The 25,699-nt window shown below is 39.1% G+C and overlaps 1 protein-coding gene across 4 annotated transcripts in view; it reads left to right on the forward strand.

Annotated features, from left to right (window-relative positions):
* Nucleotides 1-25,699, forward strand: part of LOC133418516 (kelch-like protein 29) — a 274,919-nt gene that overhangs the window by 146,135 nt on the left and 103,085 nt on the right. The window lies entirely within an intron of this gene.

Here is a 25,699-nt window from a genome sequence, read left to right on the forward strand (position 1 = left end):
TTGACTTGCTCTCTGGTTGTGAAGTTGGTTCACAGCTCCACCTCATGCCTCAGTCTGCGAAAAAATACATTTGTGTTTGCTTTAACCTTGGAGTTTATAGCTCACTGCTGACAGTTGATAGAAACAGATGTTTGCAATTCCCCGGCCAATTTTAACATTTAATGGAGCTTTTAATTTGGATCAAGATTGTTTCTCTTGCCTGACTCATTTTGATCAATAAAATGGGCACAAATGTGCTTGTAGATTGCAAAAGGGAAAACATTTTTGGGACTTTCTTGGATGCATTGAAATGAGACAGCAGGTAGACTTAGAAGAGGATAATTCACTGAATAGTATCTCGTCTGGTCCAATCGGTGGGGGGGTTAAAATGGATCGCCACAAGCCATTCATATGTCAAAGTTTCAGTACAGCTATAAATCTTTAATTTCTGTGGGATTGTTGAGATTAAGCTGTGCTTTATACCATGATGAATGTAGGAGTTAAATAATTTGGTATGTGAGGTTACAATTTGATCTGTTTCATAGGCAGAAGGTACAATTTTGAAAACCTGTACACTCGTTTTTTTTTTGGTTTAGTTTAGTATTTTTGAGGTCAAACTACAAACAGAAGTGTTTGAATCTCAGCTTTCCTGGATCTTTTCATCCCTGCTTGGCACTGAAAAGACTTAAGTAAGCATGTCATTGCAGTAATGTCACAAAAGCAGTGAAAAGAGGTAAAGAGTTGAGCATCAGTGAATCAGCAGCTGTGATGTCTCTTCAGCAGACCTCACTGCTGACAGTAGTACTTAACTTTGCTGCTGTAATCACAACACTTCCACCCCAACCTCCTTGGCCCTCCAAGCCCATCCATCTCTGAGTCTTGTTTTTATGTTTATGTTTGCAACTTCCCCAGGTTCTCCCTTGTTTTAAGAATCCACAAATCCCAACCCCACACAGGTATTATGAAGTCAGCTTTAAATCAATTAACACTGCGTATTAATGTGGCGAGGATACCTTCTGCTGTGCTGCTGTAGCATAGCGTTGAAATATGGAGAGTAACCTCTCGAGGCCTTCACACTGCCTTTGGCTCTCTTCTGTTACAGTTGCAGAAATTGCCAACCTACATTCAGCACTTTCTGCTTAACCCATTCAAACCCTAGGCCCTGTTTGAAAATGCCTTTGAAAACCTGAGGGCTTTTAAAAAAAAAAATAAAACTGTTCCCTAAAACCTTCAATTTCTCCATCTCTTCTAAAGTAGCAAAAGGAAAATAGAGGAATTAAACTTGAAAAGAACTTGATTGAATACACTTTCTTTCATTATAAATCACCAGTTCTTTCCTGACATGAGTTGGTAATTTAAAAAATGTGTAATAGACGTTTTTCCTGAAAATATTAATATATGTGTCCTTCCAGTTAAAAGAGAGAGACATAAAATGCTGCGGAAAAAGTATTTGCCCCCCTCAAAGATTTCTTCATATCTTAATGTTTTTGTGAGGCTTGTTGGTTTCAGATCATCAAACACATTTTGATATCAGACAAAGATAGACCTTATTAAATATGAAGTGCAGTTTTTAATGAAGATTTCTTTTATTAAGGGGACAAAGGTTATCCAAACCAACCCTGCCCTTTGAGGAAAAAGTAATTGCTCCCTTTTGTTACATCATTAACTGTTATTAACAACAAATTTTCACTTGGTCCTGATTACTGCCAGATTTGTCGAGTCAAGAAATCAGTTAATTAGAACCTGTCTGACAACATGAATTAAGATTAATAAGAAAATAAAATCCATCTCAAATATCAAAACATCTGTCCTCAATCTTCACAAATTCAACATTTGAGACACAAGAATGACATCCATCAGTCTGGAAACAAAGCAAATAACAGCGTGAACTATTATTTTACTAAATGAGAAAACATGGAACAGTGGCGAACCTTCCAGGGAGCGGCCAGTCTACCGAAATTAGTCCAAGAGCGCACCGGCAACCCATGCAGAAGACTACAGCACTGCAGGCCTCACTTGATTCATTTAAGATCAACATTCTTGATTCAACAGTAAGAAAGAAACCTTGCAAAAATGGCAACAGTCAAACATGGTCTAGAGCTGCTTTGCTGCTTCAGGACCAAGTCGACCTGGACGACTTGCTGGAATTGGCAGAATCATGAACTCTGCTCTCTACCTGGAGGAGTTCCTGAGAAACAGTATCCAGCCATTACAGTAGTTCAGAGTCAGAGTCATTTTTATTGTCCCTCTGGGGGAAATTCTTTTAGCAGTCTGGGAAAACAATCATCATACAAACACAGACATACCAAAAGAACAGTTAAAACATTAAAACGTGACATAGTAACCATAATAAATGAGTCATCAGTGCAGGCAGAAAGATAAAAATATATTAAAAATATTAAAATTTATGCGAGTTGATCATTTTAACAGCGGTTGGTATAAAAGAGAATTTATACCTATTGCTATTGGCCTTGGGAAGCCTATAGCGCCGCCCAGAAGGGAGAGGGACAAACTCTTTTGACAGAGTTCATGACAGTTACTATACGTTCAAGCGCACTTGGGTTATGCAGTAGGACAATGCTCTGAAGCACGCCAGCAAGTCCACCTCTGCTGGAAAAAGGAAACAAAAAACAAAATGAAGGTTTTAGAGAAACCTAATCAAAGTACAGACTTCAATCTGATTGAGATGCTGTCACATGAACTTAAACAGGCCGTTCACGCCCGAAAACCCTCCAATGTGGCTGAATTTAAACGATTCAACAAAAGAGTGGACCAAAGGTCCTCCAGAGCAATATTAAAGAAGCCATTTATCACAAACACTTGATTATCTTTGTGTGATAATTCATTTGTCTGATCTGAAACAAAAAAGGAAAAATATAAGAAATCTGTAAGGGGGCAGATACTTTTTCAGATCACTGTAGATATGATACGTTAGGTCGCAAGAGGATGGATGAAAGAATGAATGAAGTAGTTTGTGCAAAAGGGAAGCTCTGGGGAAGCTCTACAGACCGAGGGGTGATCAATATCTTTTCTAGTAAAATGCACTATTATTTTCTTTTTCTATCTTTGCCCATGATAGCAGTTATCATTCCCTTCTGGAAAGGGGGACAGTGAGTCCAGTATTAACAGTGTCTCACACAGTTTCATTTGTTTTTACAGAAGCTTCCGACAAACAAAAATCCATCTGCACCGGAGAGCAAGCTGCTTTAGGTCAGGAAGACTGTAGCCTCAAATTTAGAGCAGCCCGCACTAAAACAATAATTTACTCATGAAAATAAAACTACTATCAGGATCACCAATTGTCAATATAACTTATAGTCAGAGGTGGGTAGTAACGAGTTACATTTACTCCGTTACATTTACTTGAGTAAGTTTTGGAAAATTCTGTACTTTTAGGAGTAGTTTTGAATCACTGTACTTTTTACTTTTACTTGAGTAGATTTGTGAAGGAGAAACTGTTACTCTTACTCCGCTACATTAGGCTACATTGAGCTGTTACTTTTCTTTTATCCCTTTTATCCGCGTACGCGTCAATCTCATGACATCACTGAGTGATTCTTTGGGAAAAATGTTTGTTTTTGCATGTTTTGTCACATTTACACAGACTCAAACACACACAGAGTTTCTATGAGTTCATGTTTGTTCTAGTTCTGCCTGGTTAAAAAAGAAAAGTACAAAGGCTTGAAATTTTGTGCTACTTGTGCTTAATTAATTTTTTTATTCTGTTATTATTTTACTTATTTTATTATTTATTAAATTACTTGAATTTATTTTAAGCTTATTTTAATTTAAGCTATATTTTATTTTTTATTAATTTTAATTTATCTTATTATTTTATTGATTTAATTTGCCTGAAGATGATTATTTTGTACTTTTGTCTGTTTGAATGGACGTGTTAAAAAAATAAATCAGACGTTACTCAACAGTTACTCAGTACTTGAGTAGTTTTTTCACTAAGTACTTTTTTACTTTTACTCAAGTAATTATTTGGATGACTACTTTTTACTTCTACTTGACTCATATTATTCTGAAGTAACAGTACTTTTACTTGAGTACAATTTTTGGCTGCTCTACCCACCTCTGCTTATAGTGTATACAGAGCTGAAGCAAAGCCACTCTCCCAAATTAGTTTACTTTATATGGTGGGTGAGGAAAGAAAACAAATGAATAAATTCTAGGTTGTTATATAAATGGCGCTTGAAATTTATTTGTGACCTTTCAAAGACATTTCCACAACCTGAAAGTTGTCCAGCCTCACAACAGGCCATGGATCCGTACCCGACACACGTGTGCAACTTTTTGGGTGTGACTGCTGCATGGATATTTTGTCAGATGTCAGGTGTAAAGCCTTAAAGCCAAACACCACAGTGGTAGAAATCACAGTCTGCGTTTGATTTGGCTTTACCTTCAAAGGGAGCAATTTGTCTTTGCTCTGCATCAGTGGGCACATCAACAACTGTGTGCTTCCCTCTCTCTGTCCGTCTGTGTGGCTGTCGGGTTATCTGTCTGTTTACAGTATGTAGTGTGTGTTTGTAGACACAAGTGCCATATGTTGGTGTGTGCGTTTGTGCACGTACGTGTGGATTCACACAGAGCAGCTGGAAGGCAGCTTCAGCTTCATCACCTACTGAGATGTGCCAGTCACCTGGCTGTGATTTGCCTACCTGGTTTCTCCATCCACAGCAGGACTTTTTATAATACCTGCCTGTCATAGTGTACGAATCAAACTCCTCTCGCCGGTTGTTAATTTCCTTCCCACCACTCACTCCCTGCTTATTTTTGCATACAGTAGTCTCTTCTTTGTTTCCTTCAAAAAATGATTTTTATCTGAATAAAAACACACTCTCACCAAGTCTCTCCCTTCAATAGTCTCTGCATTTGAGGCCCATACCACAGCGTGTCATAAGTGATGGCATATTTGCACAATTGTGGGAATCCAGAGTGACTGACATTGTTGTTTAAAAGAACAGTTAGAAAAAGAGACCAGCATTCATGAGGAGATGAGATTAGATGAAATGGATACAGAGGGGTTTAGCTAGAGAGAGGGAAAAAAGGGAGAGAGAAGAGTGGGAGTCGGTGTGTGTCTATTGACCAAGTCATTAAAATCAATGGCAGTCCTGATGAATATCAGCCTGGGGAAGCTTGTGCCAAGTTCAGCGGGGATGAACTTGTTCACTGCAAATTTGATTGGGCACCATTTAAAGGAAGCTCCAACTGAAGTTAAAGATACATTTGTGTCAAAGGAAGTTACACAGATCTGAGCATCTTCTAGACGTTATCAATACGACAGGTTGTCGCAGTCGACGCCGTGTCTTTTTTTTTTTTTTTTTAGAAAAAAAAAACCAAGGATCTGCACATGTTGGAGGCTTTGGTTGAAATTGAAGTTTGGGGTCATGGGCAGATCTATCAGGCCACCTGCTGCACTACTGAGCATGTGTTGCAGCTCCTTGCTGCCATTGTCACGTCAAACATCATTTTAACACTTCTTTCCATCTCACTGGACTCTAGCCCTCCACTTCTCTTTCTGCCACAAATGCGCACGTGCGCACACACTGGTGGAGGCTCACATATGAACATTGATGAGTACATGCTGAAACTCACGCACTGGCACAGCGCACACGCATGCAGCAGCGACAGACACACAAACAGCGACTCCTCCACAGGCGTGCAGATGCAGCAGCACCCTGCCTCCTCTCTGCCCAGGAAGTTCATCTTCCAGTCAGCTCACATCAGCCTTCAGCTGAGGACCAAGCTGCTCTGGAACTGCTAGTGAATGCAATTAAGATGTCTTGTTGAGTTAAGATCTGAGTTTTACTTCGCTACAGCAAGACTGGCACAGCCTCACATGTAGCACGGAGCTATTTCCTGCTATGCTGCGACCATTTCATCTCTATCTGCTGCAGTTTGGCCTCTGAAAGATTTAATTACATGTTCATCCCTGTTTACTTTTCAACTTGACATGTTACTGCTGTGAGATAACTGTCCTTGAGCATATTGGTTATCATGGTATCATAAAGTAAGAACATTAAAGAATACTTTTCCAGACAGTCTATGTGGCAAGGTTTCGTGTTCTGGCGCCGTTTAAAAGGAAAATCTGTTCTTTTCAACTAGGCTGTTTTTTTTGTTTAGATATGATCTGCACTTCTTTCTCCATTTGTATAGTGCCATTTCTCAAGGTACTCCACGCAGAAAAATAAACAAGTTCAATTCAGTCTGACTAAATAACAGTATAATTCAATTATATGAAGGCTAGTCGTCTTCTTTAGTTGATGGGGGGAGGGGATGAGAGGACAGAAACGGCAGCAAACACAAAGAGATTAGTCCAGATATAGTTGCTATGAGGAAAAACCGAAACACAAAGTGCATGAGGGCAACAATGGCATATTCACAGATGACGAGTAAAGGAAGAGGGGGAGGACAGCAGATCGTGCATCATTGGACATCTCTTATGTTTCAGGGTCACCACAGCCAACCCTAATTATAAGCTTTATGAGCATCTTCATTAACATCTTCATCTTCAGTGAGTTACAATTCCATGTTTTTGTCATGGTTTGTATTTTGATATGAAGGAAGATATAAGATTATTGAAAGTGGATGGATTGTGTGGTATTTTTAACCTTCCTGGGCGATATTTTTATTTCAATCACTGTATGAGATGAGGACATTTTATGTCTGAACCTGTAGACTTGATTGATTGAAAAGTATTATGAGTATTATTAGTGATGTGAAAATGTTTATTTTGGTTCAACCACTAGAAACCACTGCCCGTGTGACAGGCCAGTTATTAAAAAAAAAAAAAAAAATAGTCAGATTGCGATTGTGTGCCACTGCGAGACCATTAATCATAGCAACCACATTAATTAAACCCTCCCCTTTTCCTTTCTCTGCCTCTTCTCTCCGTATCTCCTCTGCTGGAGTGCAGAGCATCTTGACTACATCCTCACTGCAAATTACACTAAAGTATGGCTTTCACTGAGACAAATGTAACACTGAATCTGTTGTAGGATAGTTGGGTTTTTTTGGATTTCTTTTTTTCTATTTTAATTTCCAACATGCTGGCTCGGATCAGCGTACATAGAATAAGCATCAGCAAATTAATTAGAGTCACTGTGGTGTTGTGTTGGGCGATTATCTTAAAGCTATCCACATAAGGATTAGCTAAAGCAGAACTAGGGTTATGATGAATCCAAAACAGGCTTAACTGGGAAATGAAATGCACTGATGTGAAAATGTTTTTTCTTCTTTCCCTCTCATGACATCCCTTAATTTGAGGGAGCTCTGGTGGAAACTGGAAAGAGATTCACAACAGCTTGAAACGTTGCAAATTATTAATGAGGTTGAAATTTATTCCAGTCACTGTGGACTCGCTATATGCAGGTAATTCTTGTGCTCATGAGTAACCTTGGCTCACAAGCCCATATGGATTGGTCCACGTTAATGGTTGCGAATCAAACATCTGATTTTAAGATATTATAGTGCTGCAGTTGTGTACCATTGTGACGTGTGACGGTTCCCAGTACAGCTCCAGCTCTCATGAGACTGCAGAGCAGTGGTGGGGAGCAGCAGGGCAAGGAAAAGCCGCACACCCTCATTATCCTATTTTAAAGGAAAGAAGTCCCGCCAACAGCCAACATACCTTGCATCCCCCTCAGTTAATATACGGACAGCAGATAGCTCATTAAGATTGATCATTCCTTGTTCACCTACTCCATGCAGAACGCCGCGCCGCCTTCATTAATCACTGAGATTTCAAGATAAAGCTCGGTGGCGGCGCAGTCGAAGGAGCTGGTGCCTGACAGCCCGGCTGCTCCGTGCATAATCAGAGATGCAGCGCAGCTGAGGAGCGGTTGCCCGGCTCCCTGCCACGCCACAGGGGGCACCTTATTTGTACTTCTTCCTTTCCCCTCCTCTCTTCAACATGTCACTCCCACCCGTCTTCTTCATCACACGCGTCTCTTCCTTTCAACTCCTTTAAAATCTTCTCATAAACCTGAACTCCTTTCTTCCTGTTCCTCCTCTTGCTTTCTCTTCATCCTCTCATCTCCTCATGTTTTTCCAGCATTGAATTTCCAGTATTTTTCTCCTACTGTTTGATGTCCTTATAACATTTCTCTGGTCCGTCTTGATTCTATTAATGCACAAGTTTTTAATCATGTCTGAACAGCCCTGTTTTTTTCACCTCAGAAAACTCTGTTATCTTAATGAACTCATGTCTTTTTTTTTTCTGCCCCCAGAACCTCAGGCACATTTATACTTACAGGCACATTATATTTAATTTGCAGTCTCAATGAATATTATTAGAAATCATCTGTTGGTCTGTGATTGGTTCGTACAGAGGCTGACGTTCTTAAAAGTTCTCGTTCAATCCTTTTGTAATTTAAGCACATTTTCTTCTCTAAAAAACGGAATATTTGATCAACAGTTATTAATGGTCCAAATATATAAAATGAATCATTTCACACCAGAGGGTTGGATTTCAGTTACATTTTTTAATCAGTTTTGTTTGGTGACAGGTAGGTTATACTCAGCTTCTCCTTATTCAACCATATCAAAAGATTTCAGTCTCTGTGACACTTTAACATTAAAGTAATAAACCTTCTGACCTGCTTAAATATTTTCTTTTAGTCAATGTCAGGTCTTTAAGCAACTCAGAATACAAAACTATCACTACAAACAATAAAATAACAACGTAAACAATACAAACAAGTGAGTATATATAAATAAAAGTAAATATACCTTATTTTTAAAGATTTTAATACAGATTTCCGTGGGTACTGATGACATTTCTGCATCATGTTTTGGTCAAAATAACTTGTTACATCACAACATCTTCTTTTGGAAGTGGAGTGAGTAATTTGACTCCAAACCCTTTTCTCTGACAGATCTGCATGTGTTGAACTGTGTGTTAAAGCGTTGTACTACTCAAGCTACTCTATTCTTCCAAGGAATATAAATTCAGCATTATGTGAAGGTGGGTCAAGATAAAGATGGGGAGGCTGGATGATACTGCTCTGATCTGTGTCTGTGATGCCGCCGTGGCCTGTAAACCTGAACCAAGACATATCTTCAGACCTGGGCAGCTTTAAGCAGTTAGTCTTGGAGTTGGTAGTCAACTCAGACACCTAAAATAAACAGGATGCTCTCATGCCCACTGTTTTGGTTTTATTTATTTATTACCCATTTCAAATTTCAGAAATGTTTCAGCAAAAACGATGAAGTATTAAGCAAATATTGAGCTGTTTGTTTACCTGAACAATACAGCTTTTGAATGAGAGTCCTTGAAAATGACATTGTTCAGTTTCTAAAGTAACAGAAGAATGATTGAAAAAATTCACTGAAAGTCAGTCCCAAGACTGACTGTAGTTGCATAATATCAAACTTACTGATGTTTACACATGCACGCTAAATGTTTTATAAGACTGAATAAATTGAATCGGGACAACAAAGATAAGATATCAGTAGAGAGGATGAATTTACTAGTTTTACTTCTTAGGTAGATTCTAGTGGTACGACAGCAGATACATCTGTGGATGGTGAGACTCACCGAGAACATTGATGGAGGGAAACATTTAAATGTCTTTCTGGGAGTTTTGTCATCCCGGGTCTTCAACATCCAATGCCAGTTTCTCACATTTCCAGTCTGGAAGTTTTTTATTATTGTGGATATGTTTATAAAAACTTTTTAATTGGCAGTTTATCCTGTAGTTTTATTAATCAGTCATGGTGGGATGGTTGTGTATCTTTATACTTTTGGTTTCATGCATCCAGACCCCCCCTGTACCCAGCTACTTCTTTGAGCTGCTTTTGGTTGATCCTACATTGCCTTCGTCTGCATTGGTGGTTCCACTTTGTTGGACAAGCCCAAAATACTTCTCCAGGGAGATACTTAGACATGCACCACTGGAATAGATGTCTGAAAAAAGAACTCAATCAGCAGTAATATGCAAACAAATGCTGACACAATTATTTAAAAAGGACATTGTAAAAACATCAAGTTTTTATAGAATTGAAAATGATCATGCACATTTAGTCAGATTAGTTTAGTTTTGTTTTAGTTTATTGTTTTGCACAGTTTTTAAAAAATATACAGGAACTATCAATGATAAACACTATAGGTGCAGGAAGAGGCAAAAAACCCAATGGGCTTATTTGAAGCCTCCACCGAAGATATTAAAATTTCATGTCAAGATTAACATACAAAAAACAGAAAGTAAAACTACACAAAAGTGATGGCAAACTAATAATGCAATATATAAATAATAAAGAATAAAGACAAAAAATAAGTGTGTGTGAGTGTGCATGGGATATTGTTTTTACAACTTATATTATATATATGTCACTATGAGTGAAACACAAAAAGAACAAAAAAACAAAAAGAACATGGATACATGTACAACATTACATTGGGAAAACAGTTACAAAACAGCAGTCAGGTGGTCCTTCAAACGTCTTTTGTAACATTTCAGAGAGGACGAGCTCTTTGCCAAGTGGGAAAAATCATTCCACAATTTAGTGCCCCTAAATCTAACCGAAAATTGACCTCTGCAAGTGAGAAATTTAGGAGGATGAAGAGCTGAGGATTGTCGAGTTGAATAAGAATGAATCTCTGAATTTAATTTAAAGTAAATCTTGAACTGTCCAGGAATATTACCTTAGATTAGTTTAAATGTGCACAGTTGTTAAGATAATTGAGTAGATTGCATAAAAATATTAGTTTCCAAAGCTAATCCATCCACTCCGTTTATTAACATCTGCTTGTCCTGTGGAGTGTCAGAGGTGGGGAGGATGGAGCCCGTCCCTGCTGACGAGTTAGGGCTCAGCCTGAACAGTTCAACAGGCAACGCAAAGACAGACAAGCATTTATTGTTAGAATTACGCCTACACTGAGTTTAGTTACGAATTAATCTTGCATGCGTGCTTTTTTGCGGCGTGGGAGTCAGCTGAGGTAGTCGGAGATATTTCATGCAAGGACAGAGAAACCATTCAAAGTTTACACAGATAGGTCTCACCCTTCCTCCCAACTTCAAAGTTGTACAGTCATCTGTACAGTCAACATTTTCTACTACTTCTTGGACCTTTGAGGAGGAATTAAAGCCATGATCCAGACTCCCTGAATCTTGTGCTATGAACCTGCTTCACTCTTACACACAAAGTACTTGCATTTCCTGGATTTGTGAGGTGCATCTTCATGTTCTTCTTAACTGAAACATATCTAAAACTTTTAGTTAAGAAGTGTAAAACATGTGGTTACATTAATTGAATAGTACCAGATGTGCGAACGATAGTTTTTTCTTCAAATGGGCCTAAAGCTCAAAAGGTTTGGGCAAAAGATGATCTGATACGGCAGTGCTGATCGCACCAGGTCAAATATCTGATATGCATTGAAATAGGTGGTAAACCTTTATCATCAGTACAGCCAGGTGTAAAAGGAACAGATGTTACCTGGAAAGCTAGGCTTTCTTTTTAACTAAAAGCCCTTAACGCAGCAGAGGGGTCAGTATCTAAAATGGCTACAGATGCCCTGCAAAACAAAAGAAAAACAACCTAGAAATGGCATTTGCACGCTAATGTTCAAGGTAAACTCATCTTTGTGGGTGCTGTGTCGGTTATGAAAGAGTTATTAATGATTGTCAAAGAACAATCCTTAAAAATTGATAAAATAGATTATTTATCAAATTGAATTATCAAAATGACTTAATCAAAATGAGGCACCACCTGATGTATCAGGAAAATGATAACTAAACAGCAAAATCAGTCTCAAGTTAGTAGAAGAGAGATGAGAGGAGGAAAGTAAAATAAATAGACACACTTAAATAATTTCTCACTACCAGAATCCCAAGTTCTTCTGATGTTTCCCACACAGAGGGGCGCCAATGTGAAACTAACTTCACAGGTGCTCTCTGGTCGTTCAATTGGGAAATGAGGAAGGACTTTTTCTGTTATGGAAGAACACGTCATCAAGATCCAGCGACGTGGATGCAGCAGTAGACAAACAATAAAAAAAACAAACACACTCTTCTAATGAGCACAGTTGTGGCGGGGTCAGCGGTCCAGCTCGCAACGTAAAACTAAACTTGTGTTAACTAAGTTTCTCTGCCCAGACACAGAACAGCCTCTTACGTGAATCTTTGTAAATGAAGAAAAAGTGGTTTGGTATGGCCGGTCAGTGTTTCTTGATGAAACAAAGGGTAGTTACGCTCAGCAGGGGATCCTGATAAGGAGTGGCTCTCTCTCTCTCTCCTGTTCCTTGTGGATGAGGGATGCAGCATGGGCACAGCAGCTGGGCCTCCTTCAGCTCCAGGTCGGTCCAAAGGCGCTCACGTCGAGGCATGCAGGGTGCCTGGTTCGGCTTTCTGGGGCTCGGAACCTCATGGGTCACTCGTGCAGCGCTGCAAAACGGACGCTTCTTCGGTCAACGATCCTGGAGGGAGGCCGGGGGTTTTCCTTTGTTCCAAACCATGTGGTCAGGTGTCGTAAACTTGAGGCTGGTGTCAGAACAAAGCCTTAAGTTGGGCCTGAAAGCTAGTCCAAAGCCTGCTTGTTCACATAATCACACATGAGTTCAACATCACATATGACCGTTGCCCAACAGTGGATAGCCAAACTTTTTTTCCTTACCCCAAAACAGGGCATCTAATAAGTATTAATGACAGGACTACCATTAGCAAGAATTGCTGCCCTCTCCAACTCATTATTTCACAGAGTTAGCAACAGGCTTAGCATGTGAAGAGATTATTCTCCTGTGACATAGACAAATGGTAATGGCCCACATTGCAATCAACTGGTCTTTGAAGGCTAGTAGTGTTATCCCTTAGCTTGACAGCTTTCCCTAACAGTAATGATGAGATGCTGAAACGGCAATAAGCCATCACCCTATTACGTTTACACAAACCTTTTTGGGGTTTTTTGCTAGAGGCTGCAGTTCTGAATGATAGTATTGATTACCATCATTATTCTGCTATAGTGAAGTCACTGCCCCCCACCACACCCCCCTAAAGAAGCAAAAAAGTATTATATTAAAGAGTTATACTTGAATTATAACTTTACCAGGGCACACAAGCAATACATAAGCACTCAAGCATTCAGGGCACAATCAGAAGTTGCAGGGCCTTGCAGCCACCTAATAGATTGTTTTCTGTCCCTGGAGAGGAAAGGTGAAAAGAGGAAGGTAGAAACAGAAAAACAGGAATGATGAAAGAATGAAAGAGAAGTTCGGGGTGGGAGGGGAGAATGTGACGAAATGCAAAGATTACGCGCCTGATTCCACACTGTAGGTTGTGGAAGCTCATCCCCTGCGTGCAATGTGCTGAAAAGACTCCCACACAAATCCCAACCCCACCACTAACCTTTCAGCTTGGGCTACTATGACTTTCCCAAAGTTACCCAGTACATATCCTCTGTCTCTGTCACAATCGCTTGTGTTTGTCTGTGCGTGTTTGTGGCTATAGTCCTACTCTCCTGCTGTTTATAGCCAACCTAGCGGAAGTGAAACCCCAAGAGGCAAGTACTGACTGTGCACAAAGCTTTTGAGGAATGTACACAAAGCAAACTCATAAACACAGGGAAGGTGTAAGATAAGCTGGGCAGCATGCTTGCATTCTCCCACACATATACTTGGCCATCAGTACGTGTCTAAATGTGAAAGATGGAAGATGGTCCAACACAGCTGAAGCTGTTGGGGTCAGGCTGCTCTTGCGGGGGGGAAGTCATTTTAAGCTTTTATTAGTACTCAAGTGGAATTGACCTTTGTTTTGTTTGAGCTTTGTATTATTTGTACGTCTGTACTCTCAAGGAAACAGAACTACTCTTTACATTTCCCCAAGTGACTTCTGTCAGTTTCCGTTTTTATTTATTTCTCAAAACAGCAATTTGGTTATCTCTACTTTTACACCAGGAATAAAATGGAAAAGGGAGATGTTAAAGACTGCTTTTGCAGTAAGTCTGATGTGCAAAGTCAGTTTGCATTGCGTCTAAAAATAAAACAATTCACATTCAATGTAAATAATGACACAAAAGGAGATTCCTGTTATTCTTAGGGGTCATATCACCGTATTTTCTCCCTAACGTCCAAAACTGTGCTTTAGTGTTTGTCACACAATGGAAAAATATTTATCAACAAGTCAACCAAACATCACCGTCAACAAAATACAGTGAGCTCTAGAGGGTTATTGGATAAAATTAGAGGACTTTATTTTACTTAGTAATTTTCTTTTGTAATAATCCTGGTACAGTAGTTGTACTGAAATTACCAAATATGGTCACTCGCCCTGTAAAGGGTTAAACCAATTGCCAACTGCATACAATTTGGTATTGTAATCTTAAGAAAAGTCTAATTCTGTGCTCCAAGATGTTGGGGTGCCTCTGCAGAAGGTACCAGTTGACAGATCTCAGGCCGTTTAACTAGGCCGTTAACCTGCTCTGAGCAGGCGCAAAGCCCCCTAACATCTGTGGTGCCGTGTTGCAATTTTGCTCTTCAGATAATGTATCCCATTTTTCTTCTCAGTAGTATTCTTTAATAACTGAAGTAAGTAGCCCAAGCTGTTCTGGGCTCATTTATGACCACCTCAATTATAACAGTTCTCAGTCTTAATTTCTAATGCATGTAATATATTTTCATGCACAGTTTTGGATTCGATTTGCTCTTTGTCTTAATGGCACATCATGTTTTGTTTTACAACAGAACAGCTCATTTCGTGTTGTTAAGGCCTCTCAAGTCACAGCATGTACTTCTGACAATCATTACATGTCCTATGTGAGGGCATGAGGGCATCTGTGTAAAACACATTGTATTATAATTAGGGTTAGTGTGGTTTAAGGCTTGCCAAATTTTACTCAAAAGTGCTCCCGAAGTTGTCAAGCCTTGTACATTTAGTACTACGCATGCATTTTTGATGCACATGTATAAATGAAGACAAAGGAGAAAACAGCTTGTTAAAGTCATTGCTCCAAGTTGTGAAAATGTGACACTGAATTTAATATGAGTACAAAGTTTGATCCCATCTTTGAGCCTGAATCTGACTGGGACAATGCAGTACGATCACAAAGTTGAGTCAAACAGCCAATAGTGCAGGCGCTCTCAAGATCCTAGCGGGTTTTATTCTACTCCATCATCCTCTCCTAAAGAAGCACCATTCAGTGTGCTTAACATGTGTACAGGTACATTTAAAGGTGACCTATTATGGCATTTAATGTATATTTTAAACAGGCCTTGAATGTCTTAAAAACAAGCTTTTGATTGTTTTTTCTACAGAAATCAGAAATTCAGCCTCTGGGCCATGTCTTTATTTTTACCGTTTCTAACCTCCTTCTCTATGCTGGATTCTGAGGGGCGGGGAGGCTATGATAATGAGGCTCTGCGCTGATTGGCTGCCTGAATGACGTGTAGCAGGGGAGGCACAAAGCCTCTCTCTGGGCTGAAGAGCAGCATGGGACACTATTAAAGCGTGTCCCATGCGAGCGAGCGTCAGCGACAAAATCAATTCCATTGCTTTATTTTTTTTTGTATTGGACTGTCTTAACTGGCCGTGAGTTTAACGGTTTCAGTGTGGACAGAGAGCGTCCGATGTCACGCAGCTTGACGCCATAGTCGGACGCTCGCATGCATTTCTGACACGGTGTAAACGACTCCCTGGGATCTTAAAGCCTGAATTACGGTTCTGCCTTAAACCGACGCGTACCCTACGCCATAGGCTCTGCGTTGGTGTAACGCGGAAGCATAAATCAGCCTTTAGTTCCCTGAACACTACACTAATTCACACAGGAAGCTTTAATTGAATTATAAACAGGTACACCACAGTTCTTTACTCCGATTCCTCATTATTTAATTTCTTATGTTACAAGACAAATTAATCATGTTAACTGTAAAGAAAACACAACACTGAATGTTCACAAATGGCAACTTTATTGTTAAATTTTTTTTTTTTTTAAATGTGTACACATTATATACACCACTTATATACACCATACACTGTTTATAGACACCAAGTTGTATATAAATAACATTTATGCACTATTGCTGGCTCAAGGAAGGTCCGTGCTTCTTCTGAAGGTGTCGTTGATCAGCTTCAGGTGCATTGCTTGGAAGATCTGAAACCATCGACAGAAAATAATTTATTACTAATAGAGCTCCGGTGAATGGCTCCGTTAGGTAACACTGGAGCCACCGGAGCTACTCACAGCTCCGGTGTCACCCGTAGACAAATATAAATAACATAAAAAATTAACGTCACTTACCGCTGACTCGTGTGCAGTTGTCGGGTCCGTACTGTTGGTACTGATCCTTTTATGAGGGTAAGTGTTGATGCAAAACCTAATTTTTACTGTCCCTCGTTGTTGAAACAGCCACATGATTAGGGATGTTAATAATTAATCGATTTTCGATTAATTGCCGTTATGAAATTACCCAATTAAAATTAACGATTACAATTAATCTATGCATTTATTTATTTTTTTTCGTTTAATTTCACCAGCTGGTATTACGCCCGGACCACATTTAATGCGACACAACGCGGTGCGTCGCTCACATAAAGAAGAAAGAGACGGCGGATATGTTTGGTTTTAGTAACATCATGCTCAGGCAATGAGTCTGCAATGGCCCAGACGGGAGACACATGTAGCTCAGTGCTTAACTTTTATTTTTAATCCACTCTATATTCTTCTGGTTGTTCTCCGATATGTCCCCCTAAAGCCTGATTTATGGTTCCGCCTTAAATCGACGCAGAGCCGCCGCTGTAGCCTACGGCGTAGGCTCTGCGTTGTTGTAACGCGGAACCATAAATCAGCCTTCACCCGGTACGTACATAGGTTTCTCTAAACATCTGTCCCCGCTACAGTTTTAACTAAAAGAAAATGTGCTCCAATACAGCAGGTCTCATAATTTTATTTTGAACACTGCCAAAACTCTAACTTAAAACGTAACTAGAACTTAAAATATGCTTGACACAAATGACACTATTATGGCTGCTGCTGCTACTAATAGCCTTGAAGTGCACTTTATATTATATTCCTTGTGGTACAAAAATGTCTTTTTGTTACTTTTGTATCAAATAAATATTTGATTAAGGAATACATTAAAATGTCCTTTGTATTTTATATAAGCAAAAAAAATTATGTTTGTATCTCAGATGGGGGAAAAACGCCGCTTATCAACTAATCGATGATCGATCGATAAGGTTATCAACTGTCAATTAATGAAATAATCGATAATTTGCATCCCTACACATGATACACCTCTTCGAAACAATGGCAGAGTTCTTGTCCCGGCGGAGTTAGTTGTGGGCGTGGTTTCACGCAGCGGAGGCCGACCTATGGAATCAGAATCTGAACGGCTCGTAAAAGTCACATGACACTGGAAGGATCATCCGGGCGGGGTGTAAAGACACTGCAGAATTTGGTTGCTTTACTCCTTCTCTGAGTTGGCAGGGTGAGGGGATACCACTTTCTATATATGTTAAAGTAAGAAAAAACTTGTTTTTCATAATAGGTCCCCTTTAAGTTGGCGGTGCTCCGAGGTAACAGTTTTCCAAATGTACGATATAGCTCAATTAACCATATTACTGGGCAATGTAAGCCTCAGTTACAAAATGATGGAAAGGAGATCTTCAGGCTGCAGGTAATATAATCTCACACCTGCATATCAAGTACTAGTATTACCTTGTCTACTGGTGAATGAGCATTACAGTATTGACGTCTGAGCCCCGGGAATCAGCAGGTATGGTATACACGACTTGTGACTGTAGCCTGTTTAAATGAACGGTAAAACATTAAAAAGACATGCAACTAATTACTTAAAATTTTCTAACCTCAGTTCTTGCATTAGTTATTATTTAACAATAGCTCTCTTTACTCAACTAATAACAGCTCAGTGAGGAACGAAGACTGAAGCATTTTAGGTAAAAAAAAAATAGCTAGAACTTGACAGAAAAAGGAAGAAAAACTGAAAAAAGAAGACATTGGCAACATTTTGACCTGTAAAAGTATTTTGTTGCACATTAACACAGAAATGGAGCTGCTTCGTTTAACAGTTGATTTTAAAATAAAATAAGTTTTCTTTTTTTTTTTTTCCAAATTTCAACTGAAAAAAAATGTATGCAGTTTCTATTTAAATTGGCTTTATCTAAAAATTGACTAAAAAACATTTTTACCATGATTACAAAATTATACGATGCTATTTTATTCCAGCAGGTAAATATTTAACATGTCAAGAACTAATAACTTTACTTGCAGACATTTAGAATAACAGCAAATACCTGTGCTGTGTATGCATTCACTGCACACAAATGAAACCAGATTGCTCAATTACCTATAACTTTTTTTCAAGTTGAAAGTCTTAATTCTTTCAGGAGCTGAAGTAAATATGAAGACTTTAACAAACTTGTGCCTTCTGACCAGACAATTTATATTTGTTCTGGGATTCGACTGTCACCACCCAGTTAGATGTGGAGACAAAATGCTTCCTTGAAATGTCAGCAACAAGAATACTTCTTTACACAATTATTTATTTCTACATGTGTACAAATAAGAACCTTTTCATGTTGTTTTAAAGGTTTACAAAGGCAGATACAGAAGTGAAAACAACTTGACTGACTTTACAAGTTTAAAATCTTGCAGAATCTTATGTCAACTCCACTAGCGGAGCAGGCGGGGCGGCCACCCCGGGCCCACGCTCTGTGGGGGCCCACGCTGAAGGGGGAAAAATAAAAAGTGTGCTGAATAAAATTAGGAAAGTTGGACTACAGTAATCCCTTGTTCTTTGCGGGGGTTACGTTCCAAAAAGAACCTGTGATAAGTGAAATCCGATTTTTTATTATTATTTTTTTTTTTACAATTAATATACAAGGCTTCAAATTGCGGAGATCAGCACCGCCCCACCGCGACCTGATTAATTGGATTTGAATGGGAGAAAATGAAAAATTATTATGAAAAAAAAAATACAATAAGTCTAGTAGGACAAATTGTGACTTGCGGGTATTTCACTGCTCTTCTGATGCTGCTGTAACCCGATTCCACTCTGTAGCGTCTTTTTCTTCTAAAACCCGCGGTGCAGGTGTGTTTTTTCGAGAGAAGAACATAGTTATGGTTTGTTGTTGTCGCTCTTTTTTCTTCTGGGCAAAAAGATTCTTATAAACCGACATGCCACCATGGATTATATCTGAGAACTGTAATGAAGGATTCATCAAAGGGTCCCGTTCTTGAGCCGCTGCTGAAGCTCATTGGCCATTCTCAGCATTGTTGCTAAGCGACCAACGTTATTGACACAGGAAGTGAAGAAGCGGGGAGACTGTTTAGCCATCAGAATGCAGAACACGATGCACAATGCAAATCTGTGAAGCAGCGAGACTGTGAAAGGTGAACCGCGTTATAGCGAGGGATTACTTATAACACTTGCGTTCATAAGGATAAAGTTGTTTAAAAAAAAAAAAAATGAAAGAAATAGTCCCTTCTCCCCTTGTGTGTCTGCCTGTCATGCACGGGTACGTGCGTGCGCATGTTGTCTGTTTACTTTTAGCCCATTGCCGCATTAGAAGTGTAGCCTTAAATAAAGTTTTTGCATTTTTGATTGTTCAATGTGTACTCCCCCCCCCCGCCCCCTGTCATTTGATTTGTATCTCCAGTTTGATACCTATATCTTAAAGTCTGCATTAGGCTTATAATTAGGTTTGACATAATGACTGGCAAAATCCATGGTGCTGAAACCTCATGTGAATGATTCTGACCGTGTCGCCTGCGTGCTGTGGTTGTGTGTCGGAGGCGCTGATCTGTGGCATTTTATTTTTTTTAGCGATTATGTTTTAATAGGGATGTTTAAGCCACAAGGGCCCATCAAGAATGCTTCGCCCCCCCCAGGGCTCGGTCCCCTGCTCCGCCCCTAGTCAACTCAATATATTTTACTAGAGTACAAAGTTAAGCAGCATGAACCTTCAGTGTTTTTACTTGGTGCCTAAAGTAAGAAAAGTTATAGCCGTTTAATAGAGCATAGTGTGGGTGATACCTGAATAAAACCCTGAGGACAGGCTTTGCATTTGAGGTCACCATGTGCTGTTTTTTTTCCATCAGAGACCTGCATTTATGTTTACTGGGGAGCACTTGGTTCTCTGTGTAATGCATGCACAGTTAAATGATACAAAAGAGTGTGGATGCTCAGTCAACCCTCCCAAGGTGAAGCACAAAGACGCATAGCTTGCCCACATTTTCTCTGAAAGGTTCCCGTCACACATCCTGTCACATGAGACCTTTGTCCACATGATTCATTTCACTCAATTAGCCCCATTTTTCTACCAAGATTTATGTGTATTATACAAATCTTTGTCCTTCCAGTAATTTTCGTAGTTCTGATCAAATCCCTTTCAAGCTTACAGTATGTTATCTACACGAACCAGCAGTTCCTCATAAGCGCATTGTTGTTATTAGGATTATTCTCTTATGACATTGTCTTGCCTAAAGTCGTGTGTGTGTGCGCGAGCGCGAGCGCGTGCGTGTGCGCGCGCGGATAGTTTGCACATGGTTGCATTTGTTTCTCTTGCACTTGTGTATTTTGCACAATCACAATGTCATCTACTCCACCCTGAGTTAAGTATGACAATGACGCCCTCCATAAAGCTCAAGTTGGAAGTTTACTAATTTACTATGCAGAAGGTTGCAGTGTACTTTGGTAAGTGCAAGTGACATATGGCAAATAATTTAAATCGAAACTGTGGCCCTGCCATTTTGGCATCATGACAAATAAAGCAATCCAGAAATTTTAAGTTTCAGCTGACCTGAATATGGGTGGGCTTTGTTAGCGTGCACGAGTAACGTTTATTATGTTTGTTCCCAAAAGCAGCAGTTTTTTGTTTTCTTGCCCTTCTGAACAATGCCCATGCAAACCTAGAAGGATTCACAGATGGAATAATAAATGTGCGGGAGCTTATGAGTAATTTTTGCTCTAACAGGAATGATTGAATGTCATTATAAACTCATTTATCAAAATCCACCCATCCATTGTTAGTTTGGAGAAAATCCTATTTATTTACGGAGTCATATCGCTTCATTTCAATGTATAATTTATGCAATTCTCAGTGTGATGGAGGAAAATAAATTGGCCACTAAAGCACAGATGCTAAGAAGCAGCAGTTTTGCTGCTGTTTCTATATAAATGTAAATACATCTATTGAGGAAAAAAGAAAATATTCAGGAGCAATTTAGATTTGACAGAAAGAATAATTGTGCACAAAGAATACATGCAGTAGGAAACGAGTGACACCCTGTTGGATTTTGTTTATGTAAAATCATCTTTTGTGTGACTGGCTGTCGATGCTCAGCATTATAAATCATCCTGACTCCAAGCCTCCGTCAGCTCCCATGAAGAACACAAAAAAACAGCATACCTCTCACCAATTTAAAAAAACAACAAGTTAATTTATATAACTTCTTTATAATTAGCATTTCTCATTAGTTAATTTTTGTGTCCCACTCACTTTATGTTGTGAGCTAATTTTCTCTTGAAATTGGCACTTTGAATTGAAATTGTGACCACAGCCTAACAGCCGTCAATGGCCTGCTGGATACATAAAGACTGCAGTTTAGATTGCATTAATCATGTAAGCGAAGGGGCAAATACAACACTGAAAACGGGTTTCTCTGTGATGCCTGCTGAGATGTGAAAGCAACGACTCGCAGCACGAGGAGTTTATTGGCAAGTCTTCAATATTTTGTTACAAATTTAAAAAATAAAGATATAATCCTTAACTTCATTGGTCCCTTATATAAGTTAAAGGGGATATATTAGAAAAGTAAAAAAAAACATGAAAACATTTAATGACTTTAGATTTCTTCTGTTTTCTGTTCGTAAAAAGGGTAAACTTAGGGAAATAAGTTAAAATTGTATTATTCCTTGATATGAAGCCTTATTGCAGTTGTGTTGTAGAAAAGCAAAATGAAAGTCAACTTGTCTCAGCTTTTCCCGATTAAGGGTTGCTACAGCATGTTCCACATGTTCCACATATTGATTTGTTGTAGGTTTTATGTCAGATGCCCTTCTTGAGAGCCCTGGCTTGTGACCCTTTACTGGCTGTGATTTTGGTACATGGGGTTCAGTGTCCTGCCCAAGGACACTTTGGTATGAAATGACCCTCCATTTGGGGAAAAACTGTCCCTACACGTTCCCATAGGCACGGAGCGAGAAGTCACATTAATGATATGTGCCAAAGCTGTCTCATTAAGTCATTAGTGGACTATACAGAGTGTTTTTTGAGCTGCAAACAACCTAAATATTCAGCTGATATAAAAATATTTGCAATTGCTTTGCATGAACTTAACATGTATTGGAAAAATGTGTTGTCACATTATGCTAGCATGGAACTTGTTATCATTACACGTTATTCTTACCACCAGATGACCTGGTACTGCCAGGTCAGTGAACTTAAGCAGTGTTGTACCAAAGGATTCCCATGACCTATACTGAAGTTTATCCATTGCGAGTTTACCAAAGTATTGCCAATAAAAGCTGGTTTTAATAACACACAGTTTGGGTAATCTTGATTGGTTCACTTTGAATTAATATCAGCACTAATCGCGTCCAGTAGTTATTCCTGTTGTACATTTCTTAGAAATCTACTGTTGTTGGACTCCGAAAGGACATTTCTAAGATATTTGGTGTCCATCATGTAAGATTCAAGACAAATGTCAATCTTTTCATGAGCAGACAAGAAAGTGCACCTCAACACTAAGAGGATTTACAAAAAAACAAAACACCTTGAGATTCTCTAGACCTCAGTTATTACATTTAGTATTCAAGTCTATAACGGTATAACAAGAGAGAGACTTAACAAGTATAACCTGTTTGGGAGTTGGCCCCGACAAAGGCACAAAACTAAACACAGCATCAGTACAAAGACCTTGTATCAACGGTTCAAGCTCAGTGTGAGGTCAACTGTTTGAAAACTAAAGTTGGGTTGAAACTAGGTCATTCATTAATTCTGTTCATAAAACTGGGTCATGTGAGTAGACGATAATCTCAGGATCGTTGAAGACTAATCCCAGGAGTACAACTGAATTTACAACAAAATGGCTAAAACAGAAAATGATCTGGGTGTTGCCGAATCCAAGTTCAGACGTCAGCCAGACTGAAGTGTTGTGCAGGGCACCTTAAAGTTCTGCAAATGCAAAGGTTGTAAAGAAAAGACCACAATGTGAGATTGATCACATGAGACAGAAAACGATGATTGTTGTTTTAACAATAGCTATTTCCATGGACACTGCTTCAGCACTTTTGCTCATTTTTTTAATTAAACAGTGTAGTAAATTGTGTGTTTTCTGAGATTTTAGTAACGTTATTATTATACCTGGAAATATTATTTTATGTCTTTATACTTAAAACCTTATAAATGAAAGATGACAAGACATAACCACCACTGTGACATTAGATTGATTGATTTGAGTTTTTTTATTTCGGTCCATTTGGATACAACATAGTACAACATAAAAAAAAAGGTCCAATATTTTAAGTGGCACCGAAAAGGTATAGGCTGAAGCCAAGGCTTATTATGCCTACCCTTTTATGAACCTCGACTCAGGAGGTTTTATACAAAACAAAACTAATAATTTGGGTTCAAACATTGAAAAAGAATGGATATATTGGACAACAAGTAAGCAAAGACAAAAAAAAACAAAGACGAAAACAAAACTAAAAAACTAACTATAACTTGCAAGAAGTGATAAATTAAGTGGTTCTTGGCAAGAGATTGTACAGCGCGGAGAGCAGAGGTTAAGAGTAGGGTGTGTAAAAAAGAGAAATAATAATAATTTTTTAACATACCAAGTGGCTTACAGGGCACCTGGTATGATGTGGTGCTGCTTCACCACACTCCTCGGCTAAACGGCCGCGGAGAGTGGTCATGCAAACACTTGCTTTGATTTGCTACTATCATGGTATTATTATAATATTATCATATCAATGTTTTATGTTTATTTAATATTTTATTTTTGAACTTATTTTTGAATTTGGTTACAGTAGTGCATAGTTTTAGTTCATTTTCCAAATTATTCCATAGCTGGACCCCCTTTATTGATATACAGTTGCTCTTCGTTTGGTCCGTACACCCATTTCACCCATAGATGAAGTCTGTTCATTCTGCATTGGCAGCCCAGACGAAAATTATTTTATTTCTACCGAGCTGAAAGAGCCGATGAAGTAACAAAGCAATGGTTTCAAAGCCTGTTTCTCTTGGACATATTTAATCTGAAGTTTGTTTTATGTTGAATAATATTTTATGTTGGAAATTAATATTTCTATGCAGGGTATTAATTTTCTTAATGTAAATAAACTTTTTGTTTGTAATGTATGCATAAAAGAGAGTCTGATATAAAACATTCATAGTGAAAAAACCTCAGTGGAAAATTTGCTGTAGTTTCTTTGTCAAAATCTTAAACCCTCCATCCCAAAAGAAACCTCTTAAATGGTGTTAATTTAATAAGCATTAAAATCCCACAGCTAAAATGTCTTCATCAGCCAGGAATGAGAGTCTTGTCAACTCCAATGTCATAACTGTACATTTTAATCTCCTGTCAGCTGTAACCAGTCTGCATCTGCTGTTCAGTTTGTACAGGAATGCAGTACAGATTTTTTTTTTTTTTTTTAAATATACAGTCAAAGAGTACACCATCTTCCCTTGGCTGCAAACGTGGAGCAGACAATACAGAGCCTGAGGGAAGACAGAGCCATGATGGTACTCTTGTCTGCTATACACAGGAGTATCCTCTTGTTAAAACTTGTCTATGACCGCTTGTCAAATACAATACCCCTACCTGCCTAATGAGGAAGCCATTGCACCAGCTGGGACCAGATATTTTTCCAATCCCCTCGGTACACACCAACACGAAGAAGAACACAATGTCTAACATCTTGTTGCACCGTTGAAGCAGGCCATTGGGAGCTCCAAGGACCCCTGTGTTTGTTCTTTTTTCTTCTGAGCTTGTACTTGTCTTTGTCTCAGCATATTTCTACTGATGTAAGTTGTTGTCTCGTATATGCACACACACTTGACCCTTGTACAGGATGGAACTCCGAGGTTTGAGTGTACAGTGCAGGACAGGGCAGATTCATGCTTTATTTTTTTTTTTGTCTGCACCAGGTCTTTTTTTTTTTGTCCTTTTTAATACCTATTGTAAAAGGAAACAAAGGGCTAGGCCATGTCTGCAAGGGGCACTAGTTTCTTTTCTCTGTCTCCCCCCGTGGCTCAGTCCAAGGCAGTTGACAGCAATGCTCGGGCTCCAGCAGAGCAGTTCAGAAGTTTTAAGCAAGGGAGAATATAAAGCGTTCTCATCATGGACTATTCTCTGAGACTATACGGTGCCACTGCACTCTAGCCGACTGAAATCAGGACAGCTGGAGACTCGAGGGGTCTTGAGGATTTGTGATGCCTTGCATGAGCTGTTTTGCTGGGAGAAAGCAAGATATGGTGAGACGTCTACAGAAATGAATATGGCAGTGATTGTAAGAGAAATGTTTTCGGCTGTTGCACTTTGAAAGAGACCAATGCTGGATTGCCGTGTACATGAGATTGCTTTTATGTACTCTAAAGCATGCCTTGTTCTGGCAGATGGCATCTGTAAGAGAGGTCTGATAGTGTTGATGAGTTTTTGCATCTGTTAATGCCAAACATTTAGCCACCAAAGTTTTTGAGATGGTTTGGAGTGGTGCTAAAAATTGCTGATGAGTCATTCAGTTTGTAGAATGGCTACC

The sequence above is a fragment of the Cololabis saira genome, chromosome 18, assembly GCF_033807715.1.
Source record: "Cololabis saira isolate AMF1-May2022 chromosome 18, fColSai1.1, whole genome shotgun sequence".
Classification (NCBI taxonomy): Eukaryota; Metazoa; Chordata; class Actinopteri; order Beloniformes; family Belonidae; genus Cololabis; species Cololabis saira.